This window comes from Sorex fumeus, unplaced genomic scaffold (assembly GCF_029834395.1).
Source record: "Sorex fumeus unplaced genomic scaffold, SorFum_2.1 ptg000039l, whole genome shotgun sequence".
In the NCBI taxonomy this organism is placed as follows: Eukaryota; Metazoa; Chordata; class Mammalia; order Eulipotyphla; family Soricidae; genus Sorex; species Sorex fumeus.
Window position 1 is genome coordinate 13,804,023 of NW_026606096.1, and position 7,529 is coordinate 13,811,551.

Sequence of the window (7,529 nt, forward strand, 5' to 3'; positions counted from 1 at the left end):
ACACTGTACCCTCTGTGGTTCAGTGTCCTTTACCCAAGGACACACTTGATCAATTTGTGATTTAGTTCTGTTCAACAAAGAAATAATCTTTATGGATGGAGGTGCATGCTTTCAGTTGTCACAAGATGAAAGCTGTGTTTCTTTCTTTCTTTTTAAAATCTTGGCTGAACAAAAACAGCATCAAATTTATTCACTGAACACTGTAATTCATTTCTGGTCCTGCAGCCATTTCACTTTTTTCTACTGACTTTTCAGGCACCATCTAGTTTTATACTTAAAATAGACAATTTTGAGCTCTTATTAAATCTGTAAAATTCCTCAGGAGTTTCTTCTAAACCCTTCTTCTGCTATATTTATCTGTCACTTTCTTTGCTTTTCATTGCAGGTCCAACACCAGATGGATAGTAAGCCTTCTTGATATAGAGAAAAAGGTAATGCATTAGGAGGTCCTAGAGAGTGTCTGGTATGAGATAAACTAGACTATAAACTAGAAATCGTGTGCACTGCACTATGTTATTCAACCTGAGAAGCCAAGGAAGAGAAAACAAACTGGACAGTGAATGTCACCCATACTAGCCTGAGAACTTGGGCCACTTTCATTCTTAACCAGTTTAAGTTTCCTAACAATCACAGGAAGTATATTCTCTAATCGTCTCTCCATCACAGAGGAGAGGGTAGCACAGCGTGGCAAAGACTTGCTTCTGCAGCCAGTAAGAAGCTAGACCAAGATCCACATCCACACTGCCTGGTTTCCAAGCCCATACTCTCCCTGCTAATCTGTCACGCCTTGTGACTCAGCATAAAGAGCCCAGCATCTGTCACAGGGATTTCAAATGCTGCCATTTCTGGCCATACGACTCCTGTCTTATTTCTCTTAGCCTTAATTTCCTTATCCCCAAAGTGGTGCTTGTTATTTATATTATCATTTTAATTATCACTAGAGAATGAGACAAACAAAAAAAGTGAAGAAAGACATGATCCATGAAAGCACACAGAGACAGAAAATCCAAAGATGTAGGTCAGCCACAAGAAATGACTCAATTCATCTGGTCAGCTAATTGTAGTCATGGCTGGACAAAAAAAAAGAGTTTGTTCATTATTGTTTCAGGAATCTTTCCATTGGTGAGCATTTTCCTGGCCTATTTAGGTAATCCTTGCCCATGATAACTCTAGGATCCTTCTTTTCCAACTTCAGTTTGCTAGCTTCATTCTCTTTCGTTCCTATATTTCATCTAGAAAATCCCATTGGATAATGCTTTTTATATTTTTGGCAAAGGACCTTTATATTCTTCAAAGAGGAGCTCCTAAAAGGCAGCTCATATAGAGAAGGGACCACCAAGTAAAGGATGCTTGAAGGACCCGCTCGGGATGGGAAATGTGTGCTGAAAGCAGACTATAGACCGAACATGATGACCACTTAATACCTGCATTGCAAACTACAACGCCCCAAAGGAGGGGGGGGGGGAAGAGAGAGAGAGAGAGAGAGAGAGAGAGAGAGAGAGAGAGAGAGAGAGAAAGGGGATCCACCTGCCACAGAGGCCATGGCAGCGGAAAGGGTGGGAGGGGGATTGGGGGTTGGGGGGAGACCAGGGGGGTTGGTGGGAAGGATACTGGGAACATTGGTGGTGGAGAATGGGCACTTGGTGGAGGGATGGGTACTCGATCTTTGTATGACTGAAACATAAGCACAAAAGTTTGTAAGTCTAACTGTATCTCATGGTGATTCATTAAAAAATAAAACTTAATCAATTAATTAATTAATTTTTTTAAAAAAGGGAGCTCCTATATAAAATGGATGGTGAGGGGGGCTGGGAGGGGCAAGGGGGGGGCGAACTCAACCTTTCTTGCTGACTAGGATCACTCCATAGCATAATTCCAAGTTACCAAAAGATCCTCTTCATACTGAGGATGAAAATGGTATGAAATGAAGAAAGTGAAGGAGACAGCATGTTTGGAAAACAATAGACACCATTCTCAGCAGGGATGTCATAAAGAATTTCATGGAGCACTCATGAAATTCTTTCACTTGGTCACTTGACATCCCGCTATTCAAACTTTAAGACCTGAAAAATATACTGTTCTTGAAATGAGCACAGGAGACCCAGGAAGAAGAAGCCATTCATTATTATTATTATTATTATTATTATTAGTGAATCACCATGAGATACTGTTACATACTTATAAACGTTCATTTTTGCATTTCAGCCATACAGTGATCGGTTACCCATCCCTCCACCAGTGCCCATTCTCCACCACCAATGATCCCAGTACCCCTCCCACCTTCCCACCCCCTCCCCCTCTCCACCCTGCCTCTGTGACAGGGCTTTCCCTTTTGTTCTCTCTCTCCTTTTGGGTATTGTGATTTGCAACCGAGGTATTGAGTGGCCATCATTTCTGTTTAGTGTGCTCATATGCTAGCTTACCTCAGCATTGGATCATACCTGACAGAAGTGCTGGATTTGTTGTCATTACTAATTGCATGATGGAACTGAAAAGTTTTCCCACATATTCTGCTTTCTAAAGTAAGCAGCTGCTTTGGGTTGATTGAAGAAAATCAGTCCAAACAGTAAAGTAAATCAGGGTAAATGGCTATAAAAAAATGACAGAAAGGAAACTTAAGAAGTCACTCTCATCTCTTTTCTCTACGGCATCAAAGTCAATTTCGTTCTTATCAATCTCTTCCAAATGTAGTCAGCAAAACATATACTTCTAATTCTTTTTTTGGGGGGGGTGGTATTTTTAACTCCTCAGTGAATGTTTTTCTTTTCTAAATTCTAAGCCTAGTTCTTGCCAATTGCTTTCCTTTTCAATTTTTTTTAATTGAGGTGGGATGCCACACCCAGCTCTGTTCAGGGGTTACGCCTAGCTCTGGGCTCACGGATCACTCCTAACAGGGCTCAGGGAACTACATAGGGTGCTAGAGATTGAACCTGAGTTGACCGTGTGCAAGTAGGGTGCCTTACCTGCTGTCTATCTCTCTGGTCCCACCAATTCCTTTCTAATGTATTCAAAAGCACATAGATGTCTAGTCCCACAACAAGATGGCATTTCAATTAAATCCAATTTAAAAATTATGAAAAATAGAAGACATCGGTGAACCCAAAGAGCTCGATTTAAGAATGTGCAAAATACTTGAATAGTCACGTCACGAAGAATATAGAAATACATGAATAATAAATACATCAAAGTGTTCAAGGTTAGTGCGAGCCGAGAGCGAGCGGTCGTGGGCGCTGTGGTTGCGCGCGCCGCCTCGTGGGTTCCGAGCGACCTAGCGGACGCCGAGCGGGCGAAGATGTCCGAGTACATCCGGGTCACGGAGGAGGAGGAGGACGAGAACGACGAGCCCGTCGAGATCCCGTCCGAGGATGATGGCACCGTGCTGCTGTCCACGGTCACGGCGCAGTTCCCGGGCGCCTGCAGCCTGCGCTACCGGAACCCCGTGTCGCAGTGCATGCGCGGCGTGCGCGCGCCTGGTGGAGGGCATCCTGCACGCGCCCGACGCGGGCTGGGGCAACCTGGTCTACGTGGTCAACTACCCCAAAGAAAACAAAAGGAACATGGACGAGGCTGATGCTTCGTCGGCGGTGAAGGTGAAAAGGGCCGTGCAGAAGACGTCTGACCCCATCGTGCTCGGCCTGCCCTGGAAGACCACCGAGCAGGACCTCAAGGAGTATTTCAGCACCTTCGGGGAGGTCCTCATGGTCCAGGTAAAAAAAAAGATATCAAGACTCATCACCAAAAGAGGGTTTGGCTTTGTGCGGTTCACGGAGTATGAGACCCAAGTGAAGGTAATGTCCCAGCGACACATGATTGATGGACAGTGGTGTGACTGCAAACTTCCAAATTCTAAGCAAAGCCCGGATGAGCCTCTGAGGAGCAGGAAGGTGTCTGTGGGCCGCTGCACCCAGGACCTGACTGCCGACGAGCTGCGGCAGTTTTTCTGCCAGTACGGGGAGGTGGTCGATGTGTTCATCCCCAAGACCTGGGGGGGGGGGGGGGGCGTTTGCCTTCGTCACATTTGCAGATGATCAGGTGGCCCAGTCCCTGTGTGGCGAGGACCTGATCATCAAAGGCATCATCAGCGTGCATATCTGCAACGCGGAGCCCAAGCACAATAGCAATAGGCAGTTAGAGAGAAGTGGAAGATTTGGTGGTAATCCGGGTGGCTTTGGGAGCCAGGGCGGGTTCGGGAACAGCCGGGGCGGCGGGGCGGGGCTGGGCCACAACCAGAGCAGCAACATGGGGGGCGGGATGAACTTCGGTGCCTTCAGCATCCACCCGACCATGAGGGCCACGGCCCAGGCCGCCCTGCAGAGCAGCTGGGGCATGATGGGGATGCTGGCCAGTCAGCAGAACCAGTCGGGCCCGTCAGGGAACAACCAGAGCCAGGGCAACATGCAGAGGGAGCCCAACAAGGCTTTCGGCTCCGGGAACAACCCGTACAGCGGCTCCAACTCGGGCGACGACATCGGGTGGGGGTCGGCCTCCAATGCGGCTTCAATGCATGGACTTCAGCTCCAGCATGGACTCGAAGTCGTCGGGCTGGGGCATGTAGGCTGGTCTGGTCAGTTAGACGCTAGAGAGTGGTGGGAATTCAAATTTTTCTAAACTCATCGTAAATATATTGTAAGATACATATGCACTAAGAATTTTCAAAATTGTTTTTTTTTTTTCGGTGTGGAGTATATTCAGGAGTATTTTTGACATCTTTCATTTAGAAAAAGAAGAAAAGCTAAAGGAATTTTCTAAGTTTTGTTACATAACGGGTTGAACTCTTGAGTGTTTGAAAGTGAACTGCTGTTAGCCTGACAGGTAAACCAACACCACAATTGCTATCAAGAGGCTTCTCCTGTAATTATTTTATCCCTGGACTTGTCACCTGAATTATTTGCATGTTCAAAGTGGAACCCATTGGTTAGAGCTGCAGTCTTTCCTCCTCATTTTAATTTGAACCCCACCATACAGATTTTCTCCGTAGGAAGGTCCCTGGAGATCTTGGTGTTGCAATGTTTGGTTCTTTTCTTTCTGTTCATTTTCTTAACGCTTGTCTCCCCTCATATGCGAGAGTACGATATGAAGCCTTCATTTAATCTCTGCAGTTCATCTCATTTCAAATGTCTGTGGAAGAAGCACTCACTGACAGGAGTGCTGTACTCACTGCGCCGTGGGGCTCCGTCCGCTGCTTTGCCCACGCACGCAAGAGCTCGTCCCCACGCCGCCGGGCTGCGTCTCTGACAGTGGGTGTCCCATTTTTATCCGCTACTCTTTCTTTCCTGGAGGCGGATCAACGCTGTGACGGCAAGGCTGTGCTGTGGACCAGAAGGCTGTCTGAACTTCTGAAACCTTGTGTGGGATTGATGGTGGTGCCGGGGCATGAGACGCTGGTATGAGCGAGGACAGGAGAGCGTGTGCAGAGACTTGGTGGTGCATAATGGAGATTCTTTAACTGGGCGAGATGTGTCTCTCAACCTGTGGCTTTGGTGCGAGAGTGTGCGGAGAGCCATGGTAGCAGATAACATACATACGAATGTTTCTTGCATTCAAAGGACATACACATCTGTTGGAAGACTTGAAGTGAGTCTTGCTCTTAGCAAACCAACGTTAGCTGAATGTGTTAGTGACACGATACTGGTATGCCCCACCCCCTTGTCAACTGCTGTGAATGCTGTATGGTGTGTGTCCTCTCCTGCTCCTGATCTGTTGGTGTGGTCATGTGGCCTGGCGCTGGTGAGCTGAGCTTACGTGCTGTACAGGAGTCTCGGAGCGGAGTCGCCAGTGGGGGGGGGGGAGCGATCCTGGGGCCTGCCCACCCCGAGGATGCGGTTGGCGGTCTTGTACCCTGTGCTTGGATGCTTTTATAAGAGTTGCCAATGTTGGAAATTCTGAAATAAAACTGATTTAAATAAAAAAGTGTTCAAGGTTAAAATCTAAAAGTCCAATAATTTTATAGTTGGTGAGAATGCAAGCCACTGGAATCCTCATAAATAGGCAGCAAATGTGATGGTGGCAAATTCCTTAGAAAATTAAATGTACATACATACTTAGCAACTCCATTTGTATTTCTCCCTAGAAGATATGACAGCATATGTATACACAAACTGTATAAAAATACACATCAGCTTTAGAGAAACTGGAACTCATCCAAACATTTATCCACTGGTTAGTGTACAAATTGTGATAAATCCCTGTAATAGAATGCTTCTCCCTGATACAAAAGAATTATTCATGGAATTCTATAAATACTTTTATGTTCTTTTCTTTCATTTTAGTGTTGGGGCTCAGAGCTTACTTCTAGCTCTGTGCTCAGGGACCACTCCTGGTGGTGACTTGGGGACCACATGGAGTCCTGGAAATTGAACCCTGGGCAGCTGCACTATATAGCTCCAGCCCCTGGGATTCTATAAACCTTATACTGGACACAAGGCAGCATACTTTGTAATTAGAAATACATAAAAATGCAAAACAGATTATGGTATAATAACCCAGGCTACTTGCTCCAGTCTAGGATTATTTGGGCAAAGAATGACTAGAAAGGCATACAAAAGAACTTTCTGAATAATAGAAATGTTCTAAATTTTAATTGAGACATTGATTACATCTAGGAGTCTCAGTGAATTTTTCACATTATATGTAAGCCACTTTCTTTTTTTCTATTCCTCAGCCAAAGAAGGCAGAAAGAAAGAAAGAAAGAAAGAAAGAAAGAAAGAAAGAAAGAAGAAAAAGTGTACGTAATAAGCCCACTAATATTCTCAAGTTATCTCAAAGATTTGTAATAGTAGTTGGACCAAAGACTAACCGAAATAAAGATAAGACTGTAATTTGAGATACCAAAGAGTAATGAATAAGACTTTGCATATGAATTATTTAGAATGGGTGAAGGACAACTAGAAGGTGAAGGTAACCACCAGATTCTTGGTTTGAGACAATTAGGTGGTTTGTGGTTTCAAATCCATAAAAATACAGAAGTTGAAACTTTAATTGATATGTGAGGGGAAGAAAACGATTACATGTTTCACATATGGTTGAGGTGACCCTAAATTATGCAAGTTAGGTCTGGGTAAAAGTTAGATATACTGTTTCACCTTGGATGGAGGAGGAATAATTTCCCATAATGTCTTGGTAGTTATCATCACACAGATACCATAACACAGATAGAAAGGAGAGGAGGTTGTCTAGAAAGAGAATGTAGTGAAAGTGCAATTAAAGAACTGATATGACAGAGCCTTTAAAAGAGTCTATAGACCAAGTAGAGAAGATATGGTTGACAAAGAACACTGACAAATAATGCCTAGAGATATCTGAGTAAGGCTACCTGAGGAAGGGGAAGCAGCTGACACAGACAAAAGAACTATACCTTTGATGAAACATTGGGTTGGAGAGGATAGGGTGGGTGGGTTTAGCTCCAGACAGTTTCTTTAGGTTGAAAGATGTCAAAGTTTTACAGCTTTGAGCTGGGAGGCCAGACCACATCCTGAAAATGACACAGGGGAAAAACGAATGGATTTCACAATCACTAAAGTAGAACAGCA

The 7,529-nt window shown here is 44.7% G+C and overlaps 1 pseudogene; it reads left to right on the top strand.

Annotated features, from left to right (window-relative positions):
* The first annotated feature begins 3,292 nt into the window (after positions 1 to 3,292).
* LOC130028396 (TAR DNA-binding protein 43-like) lies at positions 3,293 to 4,555 on the top strand (annotated as a pseudogene).
* Positions 4,556 to 7,529: the final 2,974 nt, after the last annotated feature.